Raw genomic sequence first — 16,024 nt, forward strand, 5'->3', positions numbered from 1 at the left:
CTTGGCCCAGTTTTGACGTTTCAACTTATGTTTCTTGTTCAGTGGTGGTTGGGTTTCAGCCCTCCTTACCTTGGCCATGTCTTTGAGCACTGAACACCTTGTACTTCTGGGCACTCCAGGTAGGTTGCAGCTCTGGAATATGAAAGTACTGGAGGATAATGGGTTCCTGGTAGCTTCACGTTTGATTCTTCTCAAATCTTTGGCAGCTGATTTGCGTCTTTTGTTCTCAACACGTTTCTTGCGACCCTGTTGACTATTTGCAACAAAATGTTTGATGGTTCTGTGATCACACACCAATATCTTAGCAATTCCAAAAGTGCTGCATCCCTCTGAAAGACTTTTTACAATTTTTGACTTTTCAGAGTCAGTTAAATCTCTTTTTTGGCCCATTTTGCCTGAGGAAAACTAGCTGCCTAATAATTCTGCACACCTTGATATAGGGTGTTGATCTCCTTAGGCCACACCCTCCCTCATTACACAAATACACATCACCTGACGTGCTTAAATCCAATAAGCATTCAAGTTAATACAGCTTGGAGTTGGAATATACGCATTAAAAATGATGATATGGTCAAAATACTCACTTGCCTAATAATTGTGCACACAGTGTATAGTGCCTTTCACATCTATCTATCTATCTATTATATAGTGCCTTTCACATCTATCTATCTATCATATAGTGCCTTTCATTATCTATCTATCTGTCTATCTATCTATCTATTATATAGTGCCTTTCACATCTATCTATCTATCTATCTATCTATCTATCATATAGTGCCTTTCATTATCTATCTATCTATCTATCTATCTATCTATCTATTATATAGTGCATTTCACATTTATCTATCTATCTATCATCTATCTATCTATATATCTATTATTATATAGTGCCTATCATATCGATCTATCCATCTATCTATCTATTATATAGTGCCTTTCACATCTATCTATCTATCTATCTATTATATAGTGCCTTTTATATCTATCTATCTTATCCTACTAGCTATACTAAAATTAATATCTATCTATCTTATCCTGCCTACTACGCTAAAATTAATATCTATCTGTCTATCTCTTCCTGCCAACTATACCAAAATTAAAATCTATCTATCTCGTCATCGGGCTGGAACTGGAAGTGACGTCATCATGCCCAGGTGGAATTTCCCTTGGGTGGTCTGCGGAAGAAAGAGAGAAAGGCTAAGTGCACACTGCCACCCCCTTGGTTGGTATTCAATTCCCCTCTCTTGAGCCCTTTAGCTGCCTCCCATGCGCATGTGTGTGATGACACCCATGACAACCCACTTTGCCGATGACATTTCTGAACTGCCATGTAGCCTGTGGTTTAAGATGGACTCAGGGCTGGCGCCATCATTAAGTCGAGTTATTGGCTTAGGGGGCACCGATCATAAAGGGTGGGGGGACCCAACCGCACAGGTTAGCTACTGAACAGTCTGTTGGTGCACTAATAAGCTTGGCCTAGGGTACAAAATAACCTCAAACTGGCACTGGATGGACTAACAGCAACCTTCATGCAAATGTTTGTGAGATTTGGTGTATCGTTTTTTTGTGTGATCGATAAACAGACAGACAGACGGAGACAATGTGATCAGAGAGCTGAAATATCCGGAGTGTTTTTCAGCTTTTTTATATGTCCAATATTTAATTCACACCGACCTTTTGGAATGACGAGTTGTGTTTGGGTTACGACCCATTTCTCTGATTATACTTTTAGTGTATCATTTAAGAAGGACTAGCAGCAACCTCCATGCAAAATTTTACGAAAACGGCTCAGCCATTCTAACGTGATTGACAAACAGACAGACGAATGGACAGCCACAGTGCGATCTGAGGGTTGAGATGATGTCCTTGGTGTAAAAAACAGATAAAAGACATTAAGTGAAGACGAAAAATTCAAAAAGACAAGCAGAGGCTATTATGATTTTATTTATATATACGGGAGATGTCAAAGGCACTGAACAATTACCGCAATAAAAACAGAACTGAAAATGGGATTTCGATGCCCATTATGGCTGAGAAACAATGACAAAGAAAGACACATTATTGTTTCTCGCTTTGTTATGAAGATGAGAACTTTTTTATTCTTTATGAAATGCTTCTTGAATTGAGCAAAGCCAACTTGCATGCATGTAACATCGCAGACGGAAGGATCAATTGCTCTTGTGGGAGTTTGGAAATTCGGAGAGAAAAGCGAAGTCAGTCCATTTTAGCAAAACGCCTGCTTTTGAACTCTCTGCAAACATCCAGGCATCCATCAGTTTTGTTCTGAGCTCTTCGTCTACATTGGGGCTCATAGGGACAGACATCGTGTTATAATGACGTCAGACACCCTGGGGGTGCCAGTCCATTGCAGGGCACCTCCATGTCCACTGCCACTGGAGGAGAGTGGACAGCCAGGACTCTAGAACTGTAAGGGTCTTCAACTGAGCTGCTCTCAACCAGCTGTAGTTAGCTAGAGCTACCACCATGTCGTCAGTCCTGAAGGCTTCTCTGCCTTTGACACAGTCAACCATCAGATCCTCCATGCCACCTTCATTGACCTTAGCGTCACTGGTACTACTCTCACTTGGTACAGTATGAACCCCACGTCTTGGGCAGATCCCACCACATGCCCTGGTGAGAGAGAGAGATGTTAATGGTACATCAGACATGCACAGCAGGCACCCTCAGGATTGGCATTGGGCCCTCTGTCTTTCCTCTTTATACCACCTCAGTGGTCCCCATCATCCAATCCAATGGGTTCTCATATCAGTGCTATGGTGACAGTTGTACCTGTTGTTCCCTCTAGAAGACAAAACAGTGTCGGCTATGATCTCTGCACATCTTACTGATATTTCAGCCTGGATGAAGGACCACCATCTACAGCTCAACTTGACAAAGGTGAAGCTTCTTGTCATCCTGTCCAGCCAGTCTGCTCAGCTCTCTATGTCTCTGTACAGCTGTCTCATTGTCACTATGCAGCCTTTGGGTGATGATCGATGTGCAGCTGAACACATTTCACCTTTCTCTCGTTCATGCAGAATCACTCTGTGTAGCATCTGCAAAATCAGACCTTATGTGGCTGAGTATGCAGCACAACTTCTGATCCAGGCTTTGGACTTGTCTCGCCTGGAATACCACAAACCACTACTGGCAGGAGGACCGACATGTGCCATCAAGCCACTGCAGATGATCAAAAAGGAAGTGGCCCGTCTTGTATTCAACCACCCAAGATTGACGTATGTCACTCCTCTCTTCTGGTCGCTACATTGGCTCTCTGTAGCAGCACATGTTAAGTTTAAATCCTTGATGCTTGCCTAGAGAGCAGTCAGTGGGTCAGTAGCTGTGCATGTGGAGACACTGGTGAGGTCCTATGGTCCTTCTCGACCACTCAGATCTGCTTTTGCCTCAAATGTCAATTTTGTTGAAAGTAATAAGATGCATTACATTTGTCATTCCAACAGATGGCACGTCACAAACATTAACAGTTTTTGTGAATATCATACCAAAAGGCATATAACAGAGATATATGCATTGCATTTGTCTTTCCAACAGATGGTGCATTAAAAGCATCTGTAGTAATAAAATGCATTGCATTTGTCATTCCAACAGATGGCACATCACAAGCACTGACACTGTTTTATGAATTCCATATCAAATGGTATATAACAGAGGTATATGCATTGCATTTGTTATTATAACAGATGGCATATCACAAACATTAACACAGCTTTTACAAATCCCATACCAAATGTCATACAGTATAATAGACATATACAGTGCATCCAGAAAGTATTCACAGCGCATCACTTTTTCCACATTTTGTTATGTTACAGCCTTATTCCAAAATGGATTAAATTCATTTTTTTCCTCAGAATTCTGCACACAACACCCCATAATGACAATGTGAAAAACTTTTACTTGAGGTTTTTACAAATTTATTAAAAATAAAAAAATTGAGAAAGCACATGTACATAAGTATTCACAGCCTTTGCCATGAAGCTCCAAATTGAGCTCAGGTGCATCCTGTTTCCCCTGATCATCCTTGAGATGTTTCTGCAGCTTCATTGGAGTCCACCTGTGGTCAATTCAGTTGACTGGACATGATTTGGAAAGGCACACACCTGTCTATAGAAGGTCCCACAGTTGACAGTTCATGTCAGAGCACAAACCAAGCATGAAGTCAAAGGAATTGTCTGTAGACCTCCGAGACAGGATTGTCTCGAGGCACAAATCTGGGGAAGGTTACAGAAAAATTTCTGCTGCTTTGAAGGTCCCAATGAGCACAGTGGCCTCCATCATCCGTAAGTGGAAGAAGTTCAAAACCACCAGGACTCTTCCTAGAGCTGGCCGGCCATCTAAACTGAGTGATCAGGGGAAAAGGGCCTTAGTCAGGGAGGTGACCAAGAACCTGATGGTCACTCTGTCAGAGCTCCAGAGGTTCTCTGTGGAGAGAGGAGAACCTTCCAGAAGGACAACCATCTCTGCAGCAATCCACTAATCAGGCCTGTATAGTAGAGTGGCCAGATGAAAGCCACTCCATAGTAAAAGGCACATGGCAGCCCACCTGGAGTTTGCCAAAAGGCACCTGAAGGACTCTCAGACCATGAGAAACAAAATTCTCTGGTCTGATGGCAAAGATTGAACTCTTTGGTGTGAATGCCAGGTGTTACGTTTGGAGGAAACCAGGCACCACCGCTCATCACCAGGCCAATACCATCCCTACAGTGAAGCATGGTGGTGGCAGCATCATGCTATGGGGATGGAACTGGGACACTAGTCAGGATAAAGGGAAAGATGACGGCAGCAATGTACAGAGACATCCTGGATGAAAACCTGCTCCAGAGCGCTCTTGACCTCAGACTGGGGCGACGGTTCATCTTTCAGCAGGACAACGACCCTAAGCACACAGCCAAGATATCAAAGGAGTGGCTTCAGGACAACTCTGTGAATGTCCTTGAGTGGCCCAGACAGAGCCCAGACTTGAATCTGATTGAACATCTCTGGAGAGATCTTAAAATGGCTGTGCACCGACGCTTCCTATCCAACCTGATGGAGCTTGAGAGGTGCTGCAGAGAACAATGGGTGAAACTGGCCAAGGATAGGTGTGCCAAGCTTGTGGCATCATATTCAAAAAGACTTGAGGCTGGAATTGCTGCCAAAGGTGCATCGACAAAGTATTGAGCAAAGGCTGTGAATACTTATGGACATGGGATTTCTCAGTTTTTTATTTTAATAAATTTGCAAAACCTCAAGTAAACTTTTTCATGTTGTCATTATGGGGTGTTGTGTGTAGAATTCTGAGGAAAAAAATGAATTTAATCCATTTTGGAATAAGGCTGTAACATAACAAAATGTGGACAAAGTGATGCGCTGTGAATACTTTCCGGATGCACTGTATGCTAAACATTTGTCATTCCAACAGATGGCACATCACAAACATTAACACTGTTTTTATGATTTTCATATCAAATGGTATATAACAGAGTATCATGCATTGCGTTTGTTATAATAACACATGGAACATCAAAAACATTAACACCACTTTTAAAAATCCCAAACTAAATGGCATATAATAGAGATATATGCATTACATTTGTCTTTCGAACAGATGGTGCTTTAGAAACATCTGTAGTAATAAAATGCATCGCATTGTCATTGTAACAGATGGCACATCACAAACATTTGTAATAATGAAATATGTTGCATTTGTCAATCCAACAGATGGCGCATCACAAACATTAACACCACTTTTATGAATCCCATACCAAACGGTATATAACAGAGATATACACATTACACACGTCTTTTTAGCAGATGGTGCATAAGAAACACCTGTGGTAATAAAATGCATTGCATTTGCCATTCCAACAGATGGCACTTCACAAACATTTGTAGTGATGAAATGCATTGCCTTTGTCATTCCAACACGAATCCCATACCAAATGACAAATAAAATTGTATTTGTCTTTCCAGCAGATGGTGCATCTCAAACATTTGTAGTAAAGCCTTTTAATAGTGCAACTATTTTTGATGTGCCATCTGCTCGAATGACAAGTGCAATGCATTATATCCCTTCACGCTTTACAGTATATATTCCAATAGATGGTGCACAGCAAACATTAATGCTTATTATTATTTACATTTTATCCCCTCTTAAATGGGCAGCGCAGCTAGTATAGGAATAAATCCTTAATTAGTATCTCTTTATGTGTCACAAAGGTACTCGCAAAAAAAGACTACAATTCTCCAAACTCAACTGGAGGACCTGCTCCTCTGCCTGTAATGTCAAGACTAAGGGTGGTCCTCATGCTGAAACATCATGGAGGCCCCACCCCCTGAAACCCCCTCTCACTATCCCATATGATTCCTAGACTTGTAATTTGTCATTCCTTCTGACGGGAGGTCATGTAATGTGACTTCGGCTTAAGTCGACACAGCTATTGTCACAGCCGATGGGTGTGTCATATAGGTACATGCCATGATTTGCCGGCTATTAGATGGTGAGAAGGAGGAAAGCTGTTCCTGATATATAAATACCAGGGGTTGGAAAAAAAATACATGTGTACACACGTACAAGCAGTTGGCTGCATTAGGAAAGATAACTTTCAGTTTTGAATAAACCTTGAGACATCGGTGCCTTTCACTCTGACAGCTCCGAGGTAGCGGTGGCAAGTGAATGCAGGCAAATGGAAAAACACCCCACCAGGTGAGCGCTGCTTATTATCCTCTTTTGGAGTAGCAAAAGGAAAGCCCCCCGGAGTTAAACAGCCTGAGTTCTCCGGCATGCGTTCAGGGTAATCTCACTCTGCAATCAGTGCAAAATTAAAAGAAGACACTGGCTCAAGTGCTTCTTGCTTTTGCTCACGCTGGCTACAAATTTCTTGACAGATTCATCTTGCGCACGGAGTAAAGTCCACCCTGCTGCTCGGAAGATTGCCACATTCAAGCGAGCTTCTAAATAACAAGGAAAAAAATAAAAAAAGCAGTGGAAACTGGAATCCTGGAGTTCAGCAGGTTTTTACGAGCCATGGACCCCTTTGATTCGCGTGTCCCTTAAAAATGACTGCTCTGGTGGGTCCTTTGCAAGGATGGACATAAAATGAATTATCGTTCATCTGCAGTTTGAGGGTCTTACAGAATGCCTTTGACGGTGAGCAGCACCCCAAATCACGGTTTTAATTTAAAACGCGTCTGAGCAGATTGTAGCATATTTAATCAACAGACGTCATTCCATGTTTTGAATTTTGCCAAATAACTGGAACATACAGGGAATTCAGACAATATTGAGAGCCCTTCACTTTCTGCACACTTTATTGATTTAATTTAAAATCGATACATTTGCCATTTTTGCCCATCAATCTACACCCAATAAACCCATAATGAACAAAATGAAAATATCTTTTCGGAAAAGCCGGCAAAGTAGTTGAAAATCGAAAGTTCAGCCTCTCATTCTTAGAAGTATTCAGACCGCTAAATCAGTACTTTTGTAGAAGCCTCTTTAATAGCAATTCCAACTTTGACTCTTCTTGTATGTGTTATCGTGATATTTCCATCTACTTACCCTGTACTTACCATTTTTACTCGTGTAGCACGCGCCCTCGTGTAAGATGCGCACCCTAATTTTTACAAAGAAAATCGCGAAAATCGGTTTGCCCCGCGTACGACGTGTGTTGTGATTATATAGGAAGCATTTTGGGCACGTTTTCCGCTAAATGCCCTTCTATTTTTGGTGGATGACGAAAGTTTTTCTTTCTTTCGTTGCCAATCTCGAGCACATGACTCTGGAACACTGTACTTGCGACCTGCTGCCCGATTTCCTATCTTCTCTGCTTCCAAAATCACTTTTAGTTTCTCTCCCACCGTGAAGGAGCGTAAACGCTTGCTACTATCCGTGCTGAATGACAACGCCAAACTGATTCAAAAACAAGAGCGAGAACACAAGTGAGAGAGGGAGCACGAGAGCAGGAGTGAGTGAGCGAGCGAGAGAGAGAGTGTGAGCGAGAGAGAGAGTGCGGGTGAGCGAGCGAGCCCAAGCAGAAGAAGTAAACATTACAGAATTACATTTCCTCGTGTATGACGCGCACCTGATTTTCTAATGCTAATTTTCGGGAAAAAATGTGCGTGTGGTACATGTGTAAATACGGTATTTTCTTAAGGGGTATGTCAGCTCGTCAGGTTTGTTACCGGGTGGGTCTACCGTCGCACTTTAAGATTAACACACACATAGATATACGCAGACACACAGACCCTAACCACAACTGTGCCCCCTATGAGTGACACACACAAAGCTGGTTAATTTCTAGCACTTTAAAGCACATGAGTGCCTTATGAATAACACACATACAAACACACAACGAGTCACTCTCTTTGAACTTCAAGAGACTTACTTATTATCGGTACAAACAACATACGATATTTTAAATAAATCTCAGACCTAAATATTACTTTTGTCTCTAGGAATATATTCAAACATACAAAGACTCAGCATCCTTGGCTGTAGGCCATTTATCAACCAAGAACGCCTTACTTTACGTACCGTTCCCTACTATTAGGTGGAGCTCTCATCCTCAGCCTGAATAAACCTCACAGCACGGAGCGTATGGCGAACTTCGGACTGCTCCGGGTGCTCTTAATAATAATGACCTTATTACTTCAATCACTCTAAATATGAAGACAAAGTATAGAAAGCTAAAAGCAGCGTGGTATTTATTACATGAATAATAAAACCAAATACAGGATGGGGCGTAAAGATCTTCCACATTTTCAAGGGGTATAAAAAATTAACAAAGATATCTATATATTTCTGAAAAGTACATAAAAACAGTTTTGTTTAATGGGTTTTAAAAATCATATCAGACAAATTGTGGCAATACATTCCTGAAGACATTCCTGGAAGTTCTCCATCGCTCTCCGGGTCATCTTAGGCACAATAGTGCCAATTTCCTGTCTGATCCTTTCCTTCAAATCCTCAAGAGATTGAGGACAATGTTTGAAAACCTTATCCTTTAGGTATCTCACCAAAAGGAAAAAGTCACATGGGCTAAAATCTGGTGACCGCGCCAGCCACCCCACGTCTCCCCTTAAAGAGATCAAATGCCCAGGGAACATTTCCTTCAACACTCCGAGTGGAAAGCTTTGATGATTGCGGAATGGATGCTCTTACTGCTTCCATTTTTTCTGGTGTTCTAATGGTCCCCGGTCTGTCAGGAGATTTTCTGTTCAGTGTGGACCCAGTTGCCCGAAGGTTAGAAATCCATAGGAAAATCATTTTCCAATCTGGTAGAGATGCATTTCTACCAAGTGTGAAATGTGTATGGAACACTCTCTGCGTCGCTATCACAGAACGATTGTTCTCATAATATGCTTGAACAACGAGATTGTTTTGGTTTGAACATGTGTAGAAGGAGAGATGATGAGTATATTGGGAGAAGGATGTTAAGGATAGACCTGCCAGGTAAGAGGAGAAGAGGAAGGCCTAAGAGAAGGTTTATGGATGTGGTGAGAGAGGACATGAAGGTAATGGGTGTGATAGAGCAAGATGACGAGGACAGGAAGATATGGAGGAGGAGGATGATCCGCTCTGGCAACCCCTAACAGGAGCAGCTGAAAGAAGAAGAAGAACAACAAAGCCCCGATGTTCACCGGTCTAACTCATGATGGGTACTGAAAACGGTAGAGCCTAACCTACCGAATGAGACCACCTACCCCACCTCTCTACCTCCACTACAACCCTAACAGTTCTCCCTCGAAATGGGGGAGATCTTCATGCCCTACCCTGTAGAACAAGGAATCCTTATATATAATTTGATGCTATCTGTATGTATGGCGTTTGCGTTAATACCCGTATGTCGCGTCAGTACCCCATATGTATGGTGTTCGCATCAATACCTCAACTCAATACAAGTTAGAACCATGCAATGGGACTCTGCCTCTGTAGTTAGAACATAATGTGGCAAACGCGGACTCAGTATTGCATGATTGGCTAAGAATGTTCAAATGTTTCAGTGACGCCGCTGGACGGCCGAATATAGTAAGTCGTTGTTGTTTCGAGCAGATAACATTAACTTCGGTTGGTTTTTGGAACGTTGGTTTGGTGGGGCGTACTTTCCAGGACTAACATCTTCGATTGACTTAAACCCTTCGACAGCTCCGGAACCGTAAGTAGTTTAGAACGTATCGCCATTTGCTTGGTACGTTGAAGTCTATCTTTGGGCAGTTTGGTTTTGGCATCCGTCCTTCTGACATCTATTGAAAAACTGAGTAATGACGGATGGGTATTAACAATGGTCACTGTTTAAATTTTAGCTGATCTCAGATCTAAAATGACCACACCAACATAATTATTACTCCGACTCTGATTAGATTTGTAAAATACGGTTTGGTTTGAAAATTTGCTTGCCGGAAAAAATCAAATGAGGTGCGCCGAAGAGCTGAGTTCACGTCTCGCAGCCGCGTTTAAACAGGCAGCTCTTCATTACATCGGCCGAAAAGGTCACAAATCAGTGCCATGATAACAAAATCATTTCAAGGACTTAAAAAACCAAATAATACTTTTCAGAAAAAGTATGGATTTCACAAATGTAGAATTTGTAGCCCAATTCGACCGGGCTCCCAGTTGCTAGTCATAGAAAATAAGATTGATAGGAAAGTCTGGGGCGACATGGTGGTGCAGTGGGTAGTGCTGCTGCCTCGCAGTTAGGTTCGGTTCCCGGGTCCTCCCTGCGTGGAGTTTGCATGTTCTCCCCGTGTCTACGTGGGTTTCCTCTTGGTGCTCTGGTTTCCTCCCAAAGGTTAAGTGCATTGGCGATCCTGAATTGTCCCTAGCATGTGCTTGGTGTGTGTGTGTGTGCCGTGCAGTGGGCTGGCACCCTGCCCGGGGTTTGTTTCCTGCATGTGTCCCGCATGGCACACACACCCACACACCCAGCACACACAATGCACGTAACCTTCATGTCTTTGGACTGTGGGAGGAAACCCATGCAGACACGCGGAGAACATGCAAACACCATGCAGGGAGGACCCGGGAAGCGAACCCAGGTCTCCTAACTGTGAGACAGCAGCGCTACCACTGAGCCTCCATGCCGCCCTAAGTATTTATGTTCATCTGTTATTTTGTCTTGAGCAGAATATAATGAAAATATATTGCAGCTGATCCTCATTCTTACTGGACAAGGATGTGTCTGTAGACGGCCATCTTCTGGTCTCTCCACAGATGTTGAGTCTGGGCTTTGGCGGGGACACTCGGAGAAGCTGCACGCTTTAGGTCACTGTGACACTGAAAGGTGAGGTGGTGTGCACTCTGGCGCAGGTTCTCTTCAGGGACCTCACTGTATTTGAATGAATTCATCCTTCTTTCATTGATGAACAGTGTCCTTGTCCCTGTCTCTGAGAAGCACCCACATTACAATTTCACACAAACCTTAGGAAGTTTTTCTTTACTCAGAGAACCACAGACACATGGAATTAGTGACCAAGTAGTGAGGTGGACAGAGTTTGAAAGAATAAGGAGGATAGGTCATCTACCTGAAGCTCGGCATGTCCAGGCCCAGCCAGTACTGGGATGGGAGACTATCTAAAAAAGCTTGGGTTGCTGCTGGAAGTCGTGCTGATGAGGCCAATAGGGGGCGTTTGCCCTACAGGTCTAGATCCCAATGCCCCAGTACTGTGATGTGGACACTGGGCAGTAAAAGTGGCACCATCTTTCGAATGAGACGTAAAACCGAGGTCCTGACTCTCTGTGGTCATCAAAGACCCCTGGGCATCCTTCATAAAGAGCAGGGGGTATCCCGATGTCCAGGCTAAATTGTCCTCCATAGCCCAGTCATCCTGGACCCCTAATCATCCTCTGCCCCTAATTGACTCTCTATCTCAACACTTCACCACCTAACAGCTCATGTGTGGCAGGGGTCTTCAAAACTCCACTTGATGTTACTTTAGAAGAATGAAGTGAATAGTAGTGCCAAGCTTTATTGGGCTGAATGGCCCATTCTTGTCCAGATTGTTCCAATGTTCTAACAGCATGAGGTTGCCACCACTGTGCTTCACCATAGGCAGAAACTGAGCAGTGCCTGGTCAACCCTTATTTTCCTCCAAGTGGGCTGCCATCTGCCTTTCACTCCAGAGTGTCTTCCATCTGGCCACTCCACCACGAACACCCCATTGCTGAGGTGATCCTCCTTTCGACAGGTTCGCCCATTTCACCTCTGAAGCTCTGTTAGAGTTGACTGTTGGGTTCTTGGTGACCTCCCTGACCAGGACACTTTTTGACTAGTTAACTCTAAGAAGAGTCCTGGTGGTTCCACCTGGACCCGCTGCAGTTTGCCTATCGGACAAAGATTGGAGTGGAGGGTCTAATTATGTGTCTGCTCCACAAGGCTTTTTCTCACTTGGGCAAAGATGGCAGCACGGTGAGGATGACATTTTAATATGCACTCACTGGCCACTTTATTAGGTACACCTTGCTAGTGCTGGGGTGGACCCCCTTCCGCCTTCAGAACTCAGTCTCTATGGCGTTCATTCAATAAGGTGATGGAAACATCCCTCAGGGATTTTGGTCCATATTGACATGATAACATCACACACTTGCTGCAGGTTTGTTGGCTGCACATCCACAATGCGAATCTCCCGTTCCACTACATCCCTAAGGTGATCTACTGAATTGAGATCTGGTGACTGTGGAGGCCTTTTGAGTCCAGTGAACTCCTTGTCATGGTCAAGAAACTAGTTTGAGATGATCTGAGTTAATCTCAGTAGCAATGAGTGTGAGACAAGAAACAACCCTGGATAGAATGCTAGCTCCTCGATGGCACACTCATGCCTGTACATACGTATGGAGCCAGTTCGGAGTTCCCCACGTGTCAAAGGGAGACCATACAAACACCATCTAGACATTGGGATTCCAGCTCAAGAGTCGTGCGGCAGCAGTACTAGTCGCTGCTCCACCATGCTGCCTTCTATGACAAAATTGTATAATGCAATTCAAATACTCTTCACATCGATTAACATTTATACGTGACATGGTGCATTCTCCTGCTGGAGGTCGCCATCAGAAGATGGGCACACTGCGGTCATAAAGGGATGGACGTGGTCAGCAACAACGCTCAGGTAGGCTGTGCCATTTAAACGATGCTTAGTTGGTACTAAAGGGCCCAAAGTGTGCCAAGAAAATATCCCACCACACCATTATATCACCACAAGCAGCAGCCTGAACCGTTGATACACGGCAGGATGGATCCCTGCTTTCATGTTGTTGACACCAAACTCTGAGTCTACCATCTGAATGTCACAGCAGAACTCGAGACTTGTCAGAACAGGTGACATTTTTCTAATCTTTAATTGTCCACTTTTGCCCGTGTGAATTATAGCCAGTCCGTAGCTGACACGAGTGTCACCCCGGTGTGGTCTCCTGCTGCTGTAGCCCACCTGCTTCAAGGTATCAGCACGTTGTGTGTTCAGAGTTGCTCTTCTGCACACCTCAGTTGCAATGAGTGCTTACTGTATTTGAGTTCCTGTTGCTTTTCTATCAGTTCAAACCAGTCTGGCCATTTTCCTCTGGCATCCACTAGGCATTTTCACCCAGATATCTGCTGCTCACTGGCTATTTTCCTTTTTCAGACCATTCTCTGTAAACCCTACAGCTGGTTGTGCGTGAAAATCCCAGTAGATGAGCAGTTTCTGAAATACTCAGAGCAGCCCGTCTGGCACCAACAACCAGGCCACGTTCAGACTCACCTTTCTTCCCCATTCTGATGCTTCGGTTTGAACTTCAGTAGGTGGTCTTGACGAAGTCTACATTGAGCTGCTGCCCTGTGATTGGCTGATTAGACATTTGCGTTGACAAGCAGTTGAGCAGGTGTACCTGATAAAGTGTCCGGTGGGTGGATAATACGTAGACATTAACAGAAAACGCTCCTTCTCTCCTCCACTGTGGCACTAATTAATACTCATTTGTAGGAATTCCTTTCAGATCTGCTGTACTTTTCCAGATCAAAGACGGCGTCCATTTATTCCTTCTAACTTTGTGACCAAAACAGCCACAGAAGAGTCCGAGCTCCTTTAAAATACGCGCACGCTGACGCCAGGCTAAGAGACCAAGGGGATTCCATGAAGCTAAATTCCTACAGAATGCAATAATGGCTCCACATATCAGTCAAGATCGACCAACCGGGACCACATACCAATTTTTTTAGCAGGTACATTATATGGACATTTTAATAGCAGTGATAACGTCTTTTCTGTATAATTAGGTATTATTATTAAATCTACATCTATGAAGGCATCCAAGAAATTCCACTTCATTTTTTTTTGTTTTAATTCCCCAAGTGGGACATCATGAATATGGATGTCCAAAAGCCGCTGTTTGAAAGAATTCCATCGAGAGGCAATATGCAGATCCAGCCTTAACACTAAAAGGTGAACTTATGAACTTATTTCTTTTTTTTTTTTTAAATCAAACTATATATTAATGTGTGTGTCCAAATGGAGTTGGTGTTTGGGGCTTTTATATATGGTAACATCACAAACCCTAATTGTGTTGGGGTGGAGGGGTTTGGACACTCTGGAGCTTCAACTTGGTTTTTCTCCACCGCCACCTTGCCATTCGCATACAGCAGGAAGTGTTTAGACCAACTGGACCTGGCATTTCTTGGCCCAGCAGAGGGTATCCCCCTTATGAAAGAGAGCCAGGCTCAATCGCTTCCACCAACGCAAAGTGTTTCTCATTAACTTTGTCACGCTCGTGCACATGGGAGGCAGCTAAAGGGCCTGAATGACAGTAACTCCATGCCAGTCCACTCTTTCTCTCACTTCACTGCAGACCACTTATGGGAAATTCTGCCTGTCCCCGATGACGTAACTACTGGTTCTGGGTCCAATAACATCACTTTCAGTTTCCGCCCCCAATGATGATGTCACTTCCGGTCCCAGGCCAAATGACAACACTTCCGGTTCTGCCCACCCAATACTGCTGCTGCTGCTGATGATGTCACTTCCGGTTCCAAACCCAATTACAGCACTTCCGGTTCCGCTCCAACGATGACGCCACTTCTTAGCCCCCAGGCACAATAACATCACTTCTGGTTTCGGACCTACCGATGATATCACTTCCGGTCCTGGACCCAATGACACCAGTTCCAGTTCTGGCCCCGATGATGATGTCACTTCCGGTCATATGCCCAAAGACAACACTTTCAGTTCTGCCCACCTGATGATGATGAAGATGTCACTTCCGGACCCAATAACAGCACTTCCGGTTCTGCTCCAACGATGACGACACTTCTTAGCCCCCAGGCACAATAACATCACTTCTGGTTTTGGGCCTACCGATGATATCACTTCTGGTCCTGGGCCCAATGACACCAGTTCCAGTTCCGGCGCCAATGATGATGATGATGATGAAAATGTCACTCCCAGTTCCAGACCCAATAACATCACTTTTGGTTCCACCCCCAACGATGATGTCACAATAACTTCACTTCCAGTTCTGGCACTATCGATGATGTCACTTCCGGCCCTGGGCCCAATAACATCACTTTTTATTTGCACCCCTACTGGTGACATCACTTTCGGCCCCAGGCCCAATGACTCCACTTCCGATTCTGGTCCCCCAATGATGATGATGATGATGATGTCACTCCCGGTTCTGGACCCAATAACATCACTTCTGGTTCTGGCCCTACCGATGATGTCACTTCCAGCCCCCGTGCCCAATAGCATAACTTTCCAGTTGCACCCCTACTGATGACATCACTTTCGGTCCATGGCCCCAATTACACCACTTCCAGTTCCGAGCCTACGGATGACATCACTTCCGCCACTCTCCTTTAAAGCCGGCATTATTGTGCCAGCTAGGCAGTTCTGTTGTGGACTCTGAACTGTACTCTCAAAATTCATTTAATTTTGCAGCCAGGAAAACAACATACGGGGTGGCTGTCCCAAACCTCTCTATGTCTTTTGGTCAAGTTTGTGACATCTTGCAACGGCTGAGAAGACACTCCGATTCTTGCAGTCTTGAAACGGCGACGTC

The sequence above is a fragment of the Polypterus senegalus genome, chromosome 6 (genome assembly GCF_016835505.1).
Source record: "Polypterus senegalus isolate Bchr_013 chromosome 6, ASM1683550v1, whole genome shotgun sequence".
NCBI lineage: Eukaryota > Metazoa > Chordata > Cladistia > Polypteriformes > Polypteridae > Polypterus > Polypterus senegalus.